Consider the following 16,556-nt stretch of genomic DNA (forward strand, 5'->3'; position numbering starts at 1 on the left):
AAGTTCTACAATTTCTTCAATATCTATCTTTAAAACAAACACATAAAATAGATCTCAGGAAAAACAGAAAGGAAAAAGGAGATACTAGAAAGAATTTCCCAGGGTTTTCAGCTGCTAGTGTTATCTGACAGAGAATTTAAATAGCCGTAATTAAAGTGCTTGTGGAATTAAGCACTGACAAAATGTGTATCTTTGTAGACAAATGATAACAAAAACCAAATACTTCTAGAGCACAAAAACTTGTTACCAGAAACTAAAAACTAAAGAATAAGTGTAGCCACACATTAGCTCAGCATAAGGCACAAACATCAAAATGCAAGATCAGAGGATATTCTTCAGATTAGAAATTCAGGTTCTGGTTATATTGTTGTATAGCAGATTTTTCTGCAAAACTTAGTCCAGTCACTCAGTCATGTCCGACTCTTTGCGACCCCATGGACTGCAGCATACCAGGCTTCTCTGTCCATCACCAACTCCCGGAGCTTGCTCAAACTCATATTCATCGAGTCACTGATGCCATCCAACCATCTCTTCCTCTGTTGTCCCCTTCTCCTCCTGCCTTCAATCATTCCCAGCATTAGAGTCTTTTCCAATGAGTCAACTCTTCGTGTGAGGTAAGTATTGGAACTTCAGCTTCAGCAACAGTCCTTCCAGTGAATATTCAGGACTGATTTCCTTTAGGGCTGACTGGTTTGATTTCCTTGCAGTCCAAGGGACTCTCAAGAGTCTTCTTCAACACCACAGTTCAAACGCATCAGTTCTTCAGCACTAAGCCTTCTTTATGGTCCACCTCTCACATTCATACATGACTACTGGAAAAACTATAGCTTTGACTAGACGGGTCTTTGTTGGCAAACCAATGTCTCTGCTTTTTAATATACTGTCTAGGTTGGTCATAGCTTTTCTTCCAAGGAGTAAAGCATCTTTTAATTTCATGGCTACAATCACCATCTGCGGTAATTTTGGAGCCCCCTAAAATAAAGTCTGTCACTGTTTCCACTGTTTCCCCATCTATTTGCCATGACGTGATGGGACCAGATGTCATGATCTTTGTTTTCTGAATGTTGAGTTTTAAGCCAACTATTTCACTCTCCTCTTTCACTTTCATCAAGAGGCTCTTCAGTTCCTGTTCACTTTCTGCCTTAAGGGTAGTGTCATTAGCATATCTGAGGTTTGTGATATTTCTCTTTGCAATCTTGATTCCAACTTGTGATCCATCCAGCCCATCATTTCGTATGATGTACTCTGCATATAAGTTAAATAAGCAGGGTGACAATATACAGCCTTGACATTCACCTTTCCCAATTTGGAAACAGTCTGTTGTTCCATGTCCAGTTCTAACTGTAGCTTCTTGACCTGCATACAGATTTCCCAGAAGGTAGGTAAGATGGTCTGGTATTCCCATCTCTTGAAGAATTTTCCACAGTTTGTTGTGATCCACATAGTCAAAGGTTTGGTGTAGTTAATAATGCAGAAGTAGATGTTTTTCTGGAACTCTCTTGCTTTTTCTGTGATCCAACAGATGTTAGCAATTTGATCATTATGAAAAGGCAAAATTTAGTAGCTGAAGGAAAATATATATATACTTCATTTTGCTTATGACTTTGGGTCATTAATCAGAAAAAGACTCAGTTTGGCAGTCTTTCAGTTGGGCCTTTCAGTGCTGCAATTAGATGTTACCTGGAGCTGCAGTCATTTAAAGATTTGACTGAACCCTGGTTCTGTAAGGAAATTCCCAGAAGTGTCCTAAAGGTAAAGGAACATCATGTCTTCAACTTAATTCAGAAAGATTTTGCATACTCAGGAAAAAACGGGGCAGAAGGGGAACAGAGAAAGAAGGACAGAGAGAGAGATTAAAGAAAATGTTTATACTAACATTGAGAAATCCAGGTAAAGGTCATCAGGGAATTTTTATATTATTTTCCCAATACTTTTATAAGTCTCAATTACATCAAAATTTTAAAAATTAAAAGATGAAAACAAGTCAAAGATAATTCATTGCCAGGACACTTGCACAAAAATACTCGTAACATTAAAAATAAAATACCTAGGGAAAACGCAGTAGAAGATGGGCAAAATCTCTGAGAGAAATTCAAGATCTAACTGAATGGAGGGATGTATTATGTCAATGATTTGGGGAGCTCAAAAAGATATAAGCATCTGAATGCAGAGTTCCAAAGAATAGCAAGAAGAGATAAGAAAGCCTTCCTCAGTGATCAATGCAAAGAAATAGAGGAAAATAACAGAATGGGAAAGACTAGAGATCTCTTCAAGAAACCTAGAGATACCAAGGGAATGTTTCATGCAAAGATGGGCTCGAAAAAGGACAGAAATGGTATAGACCTAACAGAAGCAGAAGATATTAAGAAGAGGTGGCAGGAATACACAGAAAAACTGTACAAAAAAGAACTTCACGACCAAGATAATCAAATGGTGTGATCACTAACCTAGAGCCAGACATCCTGGAATGTGAAGTCAAGTGGGCCTTAGAAAGCATTACTATGAAGCTAGTGAAGGTGATGGAATTCCAGTTGAGCTATTTCAAATCCTGAAAGATGATGCAGTGAAAGTGCTGCACTCAATATGCCAGCGAATTTGGAAAACGCAGCAGTGGCCACAGGACTGAAAAGGTCAGTTTTCATTCCAATCCCAAAGAAGGGCAATGCCAAAGAATGCTCAAACTACCGCACAATTACACTCATCTCACACGCTAGTAAGGTAATGCTCAAAATTCTCCAAGCCAGTCTTCAGCAATACGTGAACTGTGAACTTCCAGATGTTCAAGCTGGTTTTAGAAAAGGCAGAGGAACCAGAGATCAAATTGCCAACATCTGTTGGATCATGGAAAAAGCAAGAGAGTTCCAGAAAAACATCTATTTCTGCTTTATTGACTATGCCAAAGCCTTTGACTATGTGGATCACAATAAACTGTGGAAAATTATTCAAGAGATGGGAATACCAGAGCACCTGACCTGCCTCTTGAGAAACCTATATGCAGGTCAGGAAGCAACAGTTAAAACTGGACATGGAACAACACACTGGTTCCAAATAGGAAAAGGAGTATGTCAAGGCTGTATATTATCACCCTGCTTATTTAACTTCTATGCAGAGTACATCATGAGAAACACTGGGCTGGAAGAAGCACAAGCTGGAATTAAGATTGCCGGGAGAAATATCAATAGCCTCAGATATGCAGATGACACCACCCTTATGGCAGAAAGTGAAGAGGAACTAAAAAGCCTCTTGATGAAAGTGAAAGTGGAGAGTGAAAAAGTTGGCTTAAAGCTCAACATTCAGAAGACAAAGATCATGGCATCTGGTCCCATCACTTCATGGGAAATAGATGGGGAAACAGTGGAAACAGTGTCAGACTTTATTTTGGGGGGCTCCAAAATCACTGCAGATGGTGATTGCAGCCATGAAATTAAAAGATGCTTACTCCTTGGAAGAAAAGTTATGACCAATCTAGATAACATATTGAAAAGCAGAAACATTACTTTGCCAACAAAGGTCCATCTAGTCAAAGCTATGGTTTTCTAGTGGTCATGGTATGGATGTGAGAGTGGACTGTGAAGAAAGCTGAGCACCAAAGAATTCATGCTTTTGAACTGTGGTGTTGAAGAAGACTCTTGAGAGTCCCTTGGACTGCAAAGAGATCCAACCAGTCCATTCTGAAGGAGATCAGCCCTGGGATTTCTTGGGAAGGAATGATGCTAAAGCTGAAACTCCAGTACTTTGGCCACCTCATGTGAAGAGCTGACTCATTGGAAAAGTCTTTGATGCTGGGAGGGATTGGGGGCAGGAGGAGAAGGGGACGACAGAGGATCAGATGGCTGGATGGCATCACTGACTCGATGGACGTGAGTCTGAGTGAACTCTGGGAGTTGGTGATGGACAGGGAGGCCTGGCATGCTGCGATTCATGGAGTCGCAAATAGTCGGATATGACTGAGCAACTGAATTGACTGACTGACTGAGGGAAAACCTAGTAGAAGACGGGCAAGATCTTTAAGAGAAATTCAAGATCTAACTGAATGGAGGGATGTATTATGTCAATGATTTGGTGAGCTCAACATTGTCAGTGTCAATCATCCTCAAATTTCTATGTCTCCACTCCAACTTCTAAGCCTATTCTCAATGTAAATACCCTTAAGCTTTTCTTTTGGTGAAAAATGACAAACTGATTTCTAAATTCATACAAAATACAAGCAACCAAGAGCGACCAGCACAGTTGGTAAGAAAAGCAATGATGTTAGAGGAATTAATATAAAGTAACTCTTATAAATTAAAATTATTCAGACTTACTACAAAGTCTGAAACTCGGGGAGATAGTAAAGGACATGGAAGCCTGGTGTGCTGTAGTCACATGGGGTCACAAAGAGTCAGACAGACTTAGCAATTGAACAACAACTGTGACGTTATCATAATTAAGAAAATACAGTATTAGAGCAAGGATAGGCAAATGATAACATGGAACAGAATAAAGAGTCTTAAATAAGACAGACATACTTGCCCTTCTGCTTATGACAAAGGCAGCACTGCAGTGGGGAAGAGTCTTTTCAGAAAAAGATTCTGAGTCAGTTGGATGTCCATATGAAACCTGACCCTTATCTTACACAGATATCAATCCCAGAAGGAAAGCACAATAATATGCAAGAGAAAAATGATAAAATGTCCATAAGATACTCTTAGAGAATGATTTTAAGATCTTCGAGTAGGCAAAATTCTTTTTTAAAGTATATAAGAAGCATTAAATGTACAGAAAATAGTTGGTAAGTTATGTTTACATAAGATTAAGAAATAAGTTCATCAAAGGACACCATCTGATTAAGAATATGAAGATAAAAGACCAAGGGTTAAACATGGAAAATAAGTAACACATATTTGCGTCCAAAGACAGTGTCATGGTAAGTCGTCACATCATATTTGCAACAGTCAAGAACTGGAAACAGCTCAGATATCTACTGTCAGTCTAATGGATCAGTACATGGTCCTGTACTGATACGCTAAAGTAATAAAAAATAGGTGCTACAATAAACAACATCATGTGTGAATCCCAAACATAATGTTGAGGCTTAGAAATTAGATACAAAAGATGCCACATACAGCATCCTTTTATAGAAAGTTCAAACACTGATAAAACACTATGTTAGCAGAAGTTAGCTAAGTGATTTTCCCTTTAGAGGAGGGAGGACACAGTTACTGGGGACGACAGTGACTGTGGTGCTGGGGACATTCTCTTTGTTGCTCTGGGTTGGGGTTCATACTGAGGTCTATACTTTCTGCCCCCACATTGTTTTCTATGATTATATGTAAGCAACAACATTGCTTAAAAATATATTATTCCCCTTCACATTTCTTGCCCTAATCTGAAAAATGAATGAACAATGAGAAGATCGACATTTCACCACGAAATATCTAACTTTCAAAGTCCATTTTCCCTCCCTCTCTGCTACTGGGGACATTTCACTCCAGGAACATCCTGAGTACCAGTAGCCCTTTCCTCTCTCTTACCTGAGCAGATCACAGAGGCCATGTTGCCATGGGAACAGTCAGGACCACCCAGCGCAGTCACAGGACAACTGCACAGGAAGGATTCATCCCCTGAGCAGTGAAATTGGGCTGTTAGGATCTGATCACCTCCTTCCACTAAGTGTGGTCCTCTGGGGGTGGACATGGTGACTCCACAGCCAAGCTGACGACAGACAACATTGGCATTGGCCAGACTCCAGTGGGAGGCACAGAGCACTCTCCATCGTCCAGAAATCTTCATCTCCACCTGCCCCTCACACTGAGAGGAGCCGTTTGTCATGAGCCGGACTTCTGAGTATGCTGGTGGAAGAAGACAGAGTTTCAGCAAATCACATGACTTTCTCACCTGAGCAGGGTGTTCACAGAGGTGAAAGGCCTGACCTGCATCTCACCTGAACAGACAACCTGAGCAGCTCCACTGTGGTGACAAGTGCTCCCTGGACAGGGCACTCTAGGGCAGACCGAGAGCTCAGGCTTCTCCCCCTCACACCTGAACTCTTCAGCCCAGACCCGGGCACTGGACTCTCTGAAGAGCTCATGCCCCAGGACAGACACAGCCTTGCCACAACCCAGCTCTGCACAGATGACCTGGGCAGTGGGAAGTGTGAAGTTCCCATCAGACACGGGTCCAGGCTTCTCCTAGAATACACTTCTACTCGCCCTGAGCAGGGTCCATCCCCTCCAGCCAGATGCACAAATCCTAAGAGGAAACAACAAAATCAGTGAGTGTTCATGGTACTGACTTGAAACCGCACATTACAGGCCGTGGTGTGAAAGTTTTTCTTTTTAGCAGTGGAGCATGTAGAGAGTCTTTGACAGTTAGTGTCCTAATTGAATTTTCATCAGCAGGTTTCTGAAGAGAAATCCGGAAGGATTACAAGGTCAGTTTGCAATGGCTGAATCCTAAGAACAGACACTTTGAGACTGGTTAGAAATATGAATTCCTAGGTCTAGGAGCCTAGAAACTACAGAGCCCAATTCAGATCATTGGAATGGCTGAATACTGGAAACACATCTTTTAGCATTGGTTGGAGAAGTGAATTTCTCATTTAGCAGCCTAGGACCTACAGATCCAAGGATAATATATAATATGAAGGCATTGAACATAGAGATACGTAGAACAGAAGCCACCCAGAGGGATGTGGGCTATGAGATGAGAGACCTAGCACCCAGACAAGTTTAGAAAGCTTTCATGGGACTTGTGGGGCTAATATTCTGACCAGTTTTATCTCTCAGGAGCTAGTCCTCAAGTGACTTAAGTTAGGGAAAGTCCTGAGGCTGGACCCATGAGGGCATGCCAACCTGTAGGCGAGTGACGGTTCCAGAGAAGAAATATGGACATTATCACTAATTCACATTTATGTCATCACATCTTGTCTTTCTGATACTTTTTGATGCCAAAATATTCCATGAATTTCTTCAGTGACCTCAGTGGGAAAGAAAATGAATTAAGAAAACTCAGAGAGTCATGGAGAGTCCCAGCCATCTCTCTTGAAATCCTAGAATTTGTCAAAGAACCTGGGAGAGAGTGTGTTCTCAGTTGGAGTTTACAAGACAGCTAAGTTTCCAGATCATCTCCTATTAAAGGTTTTTCTTCTCAAACAGGACTCATAGAAAATGCTAAGGGCTGATAATAATTGATTTTAATGCTATCATTGTACTAATTCTAACCACAGAAAAATATGCATTCTTCTCAAGCGCACATGGAATAATCTCCAAGCTAGGTTACAAATAAGTCTTAACAAACTCAAAAATATTAAAATAATTCCAAGTATCTTACATGAACATAATGGAATGGAACTAAAATTCAATAATGATAAGAAAATAGGAAATTCATGAATATATAAAAATTCAACCACATGCTCATATTTTAAGATTGTTTTCTCTATTTTTATAAAGAATGTCTTTAGGATTTAGATAGGGCTTGCATTAAATCTGTAGATCACTTTACAAGTATAAGCATATTAACAATATTAATTCTTCCAGGCCAGAAGCACAGAATGACTTTCTATTGATCATATTGTCTTTAATTTATTTCATGAATGTTTTATAATTCTAAAAGAAGATGGGATGTTGAATGTTTTACAATTCTAGAAGAAGGAGGAAGAAGAAGGAGGAGGAAGAGGAAGTGAGCAAACAAGCCATAATTTGGAGAGTTTCAAGTTGAAAAAGCCTCAATATGGATACAATATGCAAATATTTGTAGGAAAGACTCGTTGAATAGGTTGTTAGCATACTACATCACCCTCTGCTCCCATCTACTACCTAAGCTGCTATTCTTTCTCATTTCTCCCACTTCAGACAAGCAAACACCATTTTAAAAGACACAGATGGATGGAAAAGAAGATCAGAAAGGGTAGCTACTGCTGAAGAAGTAGGATGTAGCTGGGACATATGGCAGGCAAGGTGAGATCAAGGAAGTTTTGAAACTAAAGGAGGAAAACCAAAATAAAAGTTCATCATTTGGTCATCAACGGAACACATTTTGAACTGAATGAAGATAATCCAATGAAAAAAAACTTTATTTAATTCACCAAGTACAATTCCCTGATTTCTGGGTGTGTTTTGATTATTTACTTCTGAAGTTCTTCCTGGGAAAGGACTGCTTAGTTATGCCCAACATCCAACCAAAATATTATTCGAATTTCCAAAAGAGAGAAATGTAACACATAACATATTTTTTTAAAACAATCATTTAAAGCAGCTTCAGAAGTTACAGAAATGATTGAATTGACTGAAGAGGTCCTTAAACCCCTAATATCAATATGCTTAATGAAGCATAAAAATAAACAGGGAGAAAAACTAGGAAAAATAAACAAATGAGACTTCTGAAACTGAAAAATATAGTATTGGAATGAACATTTGGATTAATTACACAAGAGACTAGACATTGCAGAATAAAGGAATTGGGAAGTAAAACACAGCAGTAGAGACTATCTAAACTGAACCAAAGAGAATAAAAAGGCAGAAAAATATGAATGGAAACTCAATGGCATGTGGGATAATATAAAAATATATAAAATATGTGTATTTAGAGATTCAGAATAAGAGATGTGTGGAAAAATATTAAGAAAAGATAAATGAAATTTTCCCAAATTTACTGAAAACTGTAAACCCACTGATCCAAAAAGCTAAACAAACTCCAGACAAGATAGTGAAACCATTCTCAGAAAACTTGACAATGTAATTACTTAAATTCAATAAACAAAACAAAAATATGTTAAGAGCAGCCAGGGAAGTTTGACACATTATATACAGGGAACAAAAGGATAAATATTACTTGCTGACTTTTTGTTGGAGGCAATGAAAGTCAGATGACAATGTAAAAACCTATGTCAAGTATTGGGGTTGGGCATTTGTTAACCTAGAATTGAATCACCCAAGAAAATACTTTTCAAAACTGAATGAAAATTAAAATGATTTCAGGTAAATGAGAGATGATAGAATTGGAGGCCACCAGACACACACTACACAAAACTGCCTCAGAAAGTTCTTCAAGCTAAAGGGAGATGACAGCAGATGAAAACATGGATCCTCTCAAAGCTATAGAGAGTGTGCTAAACATTGATTCTCTATTAGAAAAGTTAAGGCAAAAATATGAGCAGCAAACTATAAGATTCATAATAAATTTATGAGGAGAATGTATAACAATGATAGCACCAAACACAAGAACAGGGAAGTGGAAGAAAACTATAGTGACTGACATTGCATGTTGTGACATTATATCATCTCAAAGTAACATGTAATTAAAGATTAATAATTCAACATTGGGCTTCCCAGGTGGTTCAGTGCTGAAGACCCCACCTGACAATGCAGAAGACACATTGGTCTAGGAAAATCGACCCCTGGTCTAGGAAAATCCCACATACCATGGAGCAACTAAGCCCGTGTGCACCACAACTAGTGAGCCTGTACTCTAGAGCCCAGGGATCATGACTACTGAAGCTTGTGCACCATAGAGCCTGTGCACCACAGCAAGAGGCCACTGCAATGAGAACCTCATGCACTGCAACAGAGAGTAGCCTCTGATCTCCACAACTAGAGAAAAGCCCATGCAGCAGTGAAGACCCAGCACAGCCAAAAATAAATAAAAATTATTTTAAAAATGAAAAAAAAATTCAGCATTATAATCTCCTAAAAATCTGATATGATTAATAAACCAAGTGTATTTAAAATAAAATAATAAAATAAACTCAAAGATTAAAATAGGAACAAAAAAAAAAAGGTATAACAAATAGCTGGCAAGTACACTTAATTTCAACTATATGAACAACTACATTAAATGTAAATAAGTACTCCAAATAAAAAACAAGATGATCAGACCAGATAAAATAAGACAAAACAATATACTGTCTATAAATATATATATGCATAAATATAAACACAGAAACATATTAAAGAGGTAAAAAATTATATACCATGCAAACACAAATCAGAGTAGGCTGTATATAGTATCTATATTAATATCATACATAATCAGAGTGTAAGACAAAGAATACATTCAGAGAAATAGAAATGTTTTATGGTAATAAAATACAAAAGAAATTATATACTATCAAAACTGGTGGGTTAAGAAGAAAGTTGCTTAGAAGAAAATTTAGAACCTTGAGGTTTCCATGATGCCTACATTAGAATAAAAATAGAAACAGAAGGAAATGATCCAAGCCTCAAGAATCTACAAAAGCAACAACAATCATAACTGAAAAGTGAAAGTGAAAGTCACTCAGTCACGTCTGACTCTTTGTGACCCCATGGTCTATACAGTCCTTGGATTCTCCAGGCAAGAATACTGTAGTGGGTAGCTTTTCCCTTCTCCAGGAGATCTTACCAACCCAGGGATCGAACACAGGTCTCCCGCATTGCAGGTGGATTCTTTACCAGCTGAACCCCAAAGGAAGCCAAATAATACTGGAGTGGGTAAACTATCCCTTCTTCCCACCCAGGGGATCTTCCCAACCCAGGAATCAAACCAGGGTCTCCTGAATTGCAGGCAGACTCTTTACCAACTGAGGTATCAGGGAAAACCATAACTGAAAAAGAGGAATGAAAACTGAGTATAGAAATCAATTAAGTAGAAAGCAAATACACGATCAAGAAAATCAACAGAGTCCATTAGTGATTCTCTTAAAAAGAACATTAACACTGATAATCTTTTAGCAAAACCAATTAAGAAAAAGAGGGAACACATATTAACAAAACCAGAAACAAAAGGAGGAATATCATTATGGATCTTCTCAACATCTAAAGATATGAGATATGAACCAGTGCTACTTAGATCTTGCCAACATCTAAAGATATAAGATATGAAACAGTGTTATTCTAATTTGAAAAACTTTTTGTAAAATGGACCAAGTCCTTGAAGACAAATTACTTGTGAAATACAACTCACCAAAATCTGATTAAAAAAAAGAGAGAAATATGAGTAATCTTATATTTGTTAAATAAACAGAATCCACTAAGAAAACGTCAACCTCCAAATGCTAGCACTACTACAGAGCTCAGAAATGACTCCCACAAGATAAAGGAAGAGAGGGAGGGAAGGAAGGAGGGTAGGAAGGAAGGGTAACACAGAGGCTATACTGTGAATGTGTGAGTTGACCTGGATCTTGATCTCCTTGAACTCCCCTCCTGCAATCCTTGTATTTTCATCCCCTCACCATTTTGCACTTCAGTACTGTAGTCCCTGGTGGTTAGGACAATAATCAAGACTCTGTCTGCAATGTATGGGTCCCAGGTTTGATCCCTGGGTGAGGAAGATCCCTGCAGAAAGAAATGGCAACCCACTCCACTATTCTTGCCTGGAAAATTCAATGGACAGAGGACCCTGGTGGGTTACAGTCCATGGGGTTGCAAAAAGTAGGACAGGACTGAAGCAGCTTAGCACACTTGCACCACAGTCCTTCTCAATTTGTATAGCCCCCCCCAAATCCTTTTCCTGAACCCCATGAAATCTCCTCCTTATTTCAAACAAGCTTCTCTAGATTCTTCTTGGGTCATTATTTCTACTCTAGATTTCTCCTAAACATGGTACTTCACTTCCAACAATCCACTACTGAGGCTGAAATTTCTTTTCCATACCTGACTCCTAAGTGTTCAATTTTGATTAAGATAATGAAAAGACATTCTATTCTAATATTATCTTGCTACATCACCACCACTTTGACTTATCTTCACATCATTAAAACATGTCTGAAAATACAGAAAAGACAGAACAGGGGGAGGAAACTAGTAACAGAAAGAGAAATAAAAGAAACTTGGAGCCATTCATAAAAATGTGAGAGCCTAAGTTAGAGCAATGGTAGTCAGGGAATGCAAACCACAATTAGTGCTTAAATATCAGAGCACTCTCCAATTCTCTACTCTGAAGTGTATCTTAACTTAAATTAATATCAAGTTATCAGTACTCTTAGGATGGTAACATTGGGACTTCTAATTTCACACAAAGTTCCAACATCACACACTCCATTTTCATTCAGATGCTGATTTATCAAAATATGGTAGAGACACCTGTAGTGTTTCCACAAATTTATCTGCAGTTGGAACCATCATTAGGACTTTGTGACAATGAGGAAGTTTACTTGAGATGCCAGAAAACAGGTTTGTTTAAAACAAAAGCTTCTAACTAAAATTCAAATGCACCTTGAAAATAATTATTTTTAATAAGAATGATAAAGAGAATGGAAGGAAATGTTTTGAAGAGATGAATAGATTTATGACATAAGTGTTGTAAGAGTTTCACAAATATATACTTATCAAGCAGTCTTGTATGTCAGTCATACCTCAATAAAGTACTTTTTAAAAAGGAAAAGAATTGTTTCCTTAAGGGCCTCAACTAGAATCATCAAATATGCTGAAGGTGAGATTAGAAAGATCACTTTTCCAAAGATCTTCCTGGACATAACACCCAATAGCTGATTGGCTGTGGTGTTAAGGGCCTACTGTGGATGACCTCAGGGCTCCCCTGTCTCATCAGATGGGATGATACTCCCCTAAGCCCAGCCTCTTACCTTAGGCAATTCACTGTGATAACTGACAATATCTTCCTCCAGCCCAGCTGCTCTGATGGGATTAATGTCTTGGACATCCAATCTGCAATTGGGATAACAACTTGAAGCCCCTGCCAAATACTGTGCTTACCCACTCACACCATAGTTTCACTGCTGTCTTTATTGCATCCACCTTTGCACATGTCAAATACTCTTCAGTTCAGTTCAGTCGCTCAGTCGTGTCTGACTCTTTGTGACCCCATGAATTGCAGCACGCCAGGCCTCCCTGTCCATCACCATCTCCCGGGGTTCACACAAACTCACGTCCATCGAGTCGGTGATGCCATCCAGCCATCTGATCCTCTGTCATCCCCTTTTCCTCCTGCCCCCAATCCCTCCCAGCATCAGAGTCTTTTCCAATGAGTCAACTCTTCTCATGAGGTGGCCAAAGTACTGGAGTTTCAGCTTTAGCATCATTCCTTCCAAACAAATCCCAGGGCTGATCTCCTTTAGAATGGACTGGTTAGATCTCCTTGCAGTCCAAGGGACTCTCAAGAGTCTTCTCCAACACCACAGTTCAAAAGCATCAATTTTTCGGCACTCAGCTTCCTTCACGGGCCAAATCTCACATCCATACATGACCACTGGAAAAACCATAGCCTTGACTAGACAGACCTTTGTTGGCAAAGTAATGTCTCTGCTTTTCAATATGCTTTCTAGGTTGGTCATAACTTGTAATTTCATGGCTGCAGTCACCATCTGCAGTGATTTTGGAGCCCCAAAAAATAAAGTCTGACATTGTTTCCACTGTTTCCCTATCTATTTCCCATGAAGTGATGGGACCAGGTGCCATGATCTTTGTCTTCTGAATGTTGATCTTTAAGCCAACTTTTTCATTCTCCTCTTTCACTTTCATCAAGAGGCTTTTGAGTTCCTCTTCACTTTCTGCCATAAGGGTGGTGTCATCTGCATATCTGAGGCTATTGATATTTCTCCCAGCAATCTTGATTCCAGCATGTGCTTCTTCCAGCCCAGCGTTTCTCATGATGTACTCTGCATAGAAGTTAAATAAGCAAGGTGACAATATACAGCCTTGACATACCCCTTTTCCTATTTGGAACCAGTCTGTTGTTCCATGTCCAGCTCTAACTATTGCTTCCTGACCTGCATATAGGTTTCTCAAGAGGCAGGTCAGGTGGTCTGGTATTCCCATCTCCTTCAGAATTTTCCACAGTTTATTGTGATCCACACAGTCAAAGGCTTTGGCGTAGTCAATAAAGCAGAAATAGATGTTTTTCTGGAACTCTCTTGCTTTTTCCATGATCCAACAGATGTTGGCAATTTGATCTCTGGTTCCTCTGCCTTTTCTAAAACCAGCTTGAACATCTGGAATTTCATGGTTCACATACTGCTGAAGCCTGGCTTGGAGAATTTTGAGCATTACTTTACTAGCATGTGAGATGAGTGTAATTGTGTAGTAGTTTGAGAATTCTTTGGCATTGCCTTTCTTTGGAACTGGAAAGAAAACTGACCATTTTCAGTCCTGTGGCCACTGCTGAGTTTTCCAAATTTGCTGGTATATTGAGTGCAGCACTTTCACAGCATCATCTTTCAGGATTTGAAATAGCTCAACTGGAATTCCATCACCTCCACTAGCTTTGTTCATAGTAATGCTTTCTAAAGCCCACTTGACTTCACATTCCAGGATGTCTGGCTCTAGGGGAGTGATCACACCATCGTGATTATCTTGGTCATGAAGATCTTTTTTGTACAGTTCTTCTCTGTATTCTTGCCACCTCTTCTTAATATCTTCTGCTTCTGTTAGGTCCATACCATTTCTGTCCTTTATCAAGCCCATCTTGAATGAAACATTCCCTTGGTATCTCAATTTTCTTGAAGAGATCTCTAGTCTTTCCCATTCTGTTGTTTTCCTCTATTTCTTTGCATCGACTGCTGAGGAAGGCTTTCTTATCTCTTCTTGCTATTCTTTGGAACTCTACATTCAGATGCTTATATCTCTCCTTTTCTTCTTTGCTTTTCACTTCTCTTCTTTTCACAGCTATTTGTAAGGCCTCTCAAGACAGCCATTTTGCTTTTTTGCATTTCTTTTCCATGGGAATGGTCTTGATCCCTGTCTCCTGTACAATGTCATGAACCTCCATCCATAATTCATCAGGCACTCTATCTATCATATCTAGTCCCTTAAATCTATTTCTCATTTCCACTGTATAATCATAAGGGGTTTGATTTAGGTCATACCTGACACACTTAGACAGCACTGAATACTTCTTAGGAGTCACTTCAGGTCCTCTTAGTTTCACTACCTCATATACATTATGTGCTTCAGCTACTGTGTTGTAAATGTCAAGACTTCATTTTCCTGCTCCCTCAATATCCCTACAAATGTGATGTGAGCTCCCCACTCAGTTGATCAGGTGCACCAGTGTGATGAGACTGTTTCCCTGCCACGAGTCCCACTTCTGGCTTCCTCTGACTGTGACTAGGGACATTTAAATGCACCAGTGAAATCCCTTCACACCTTTTCCTTGTGTAACTGCATCTTGACCCCCTGTATGGTCATTTTTCCATGGGTCTTCACATGCCATTTGGGGTCACCATTGCTTGGTTGAGCCTTTTCTATTGTCACATCCTCCACATACCAACATGATGGAGTGTGTGACTCTTTTAGACCCTATGAGTATGATAAACCTTGTTGCCCACAACTCATCTATGACCCTTCCCCCGGCCATGTAGCCACACCCTAGTGACCACTACATCAAAGAAAACAGAACAATTACCATGATGAGACTATGTCACAGAAGTTGAACCCAGAAGCTGGGTCTGTATTAAACTTTTGACCTCACCTCTCTGCCTCCTGTGACACATCACAAAGATCCTTCACCCAAGTATGCTCTAAAGGCTGTATCCATAATCTTGAGTCATTCTGGTAATAAGACAGAGGCTTTTCCTGCTAGAGATCCCCACACAGACCAGACAGGACTTACCTGAGCAGACTACTCCAGCATCCCAATCATGGGTGTAGCTATCATTACGATGATCTTTAATATTAGAATGCCTACAGTCACTGAGAGTTGACTCCAGCCCTTCACACGAAGTATACGAAAGCCAAATGGGGCCAAGTCCTGGTCCAAAATAAGCCCCTCCAGGAAAACCAATGGCAGCTCCACACCCAGCTGTCTGCACACTACAGATGCATCCTTCAAGCTCCAGTTGTGATCATCCACTGTGCCCCATTCTCCTTGGTGCTTCACTTCCACTCTCCCCTCACAGCGGTGGGCTCCATCCTTCAACCTCAGCTCCAGAGCTGCAAAAGAGACACAGACACAGGACACGGGAAAGATTTTAGGAGATTTGCAGTGATATAACTATTTAAAATATTAGTTCTCTGAGGAGCAAAAAAGTGCATGGTATATAGTATTTGTTGACTTCTGTGGTATAAATATTCCCACTGTGGCACAACTCCCACTGTGCCATCACTGAACGTGGAGCAGGAAGGGAGGCACCAGATGTTTCTCATGAGCCTGTAGAATCAGCTCTACAGACACCACCAAGGACAGGCCTTCAGAGACTCTGGGTGCTGCCCTCCCTGTAGATGTGCCCAAGGCTACTAGGGCCAAGCTTCTCTATCTCAGTTACAGCTCATGGCCTGGGACCCAGGGAGGAATCCTCCCTCTACTTCCCTGTCCATAGGGAGCATCTCATCCAGATTAGAAACAGAGGGCTGTGGAAACAGGCTCTAAAATGTCCTGGCTATTCCTGCCATCTGGTATTCATGTCCTTGTGTAATCCACACTCACATGTACCTAGTAACATGCATCTAACAAATGGAATTTGACAAAAGTGATCAGATGTCACTTTAGCAATTAAGTTAGACAACTCTGGTTTCTGCATATAAAAAGGAGTTCATTTGTAAGGACATCATAGATGGAGACATTACTAGTGTTCAACAACACTTTATGAACATATGGAAACAGTAATACTTCCTTCCACTGTTTGAAGTTAAGCATAACCCTGTGAT

General features: G+C 39.8%; 1 protein-coding gene across 1 annotated transcript in view; it reads right to left on the minus strand.

Moving 5' to 3' along the window:
* The window catches only part of LOC139182962 (antigen WC1.1-like), a gene marked incomplete in the record, with an annotated part of 771,738 nt that overhangs the window by 38,096 nt on the left and 717,086 nt on the right, over positions 1 to 16,556 (minus strand).

Source organism: Bos indicus, chromosome 5 (genome assembly GCF_029378745.1).
Source record: "Bos indicus isolate NIAB-ARS_2022 breed Sahiwal x Tharparkar chromosome 5, NIAB-ARS_B.indTharparkar_mat_pri_1.0, whole genome shotgun sequence".
NCBI lineage: Eukaryota > Metazoa > Chordata > Mammalia > Artiodactyla > Bovidae > Bos > Bos indicus.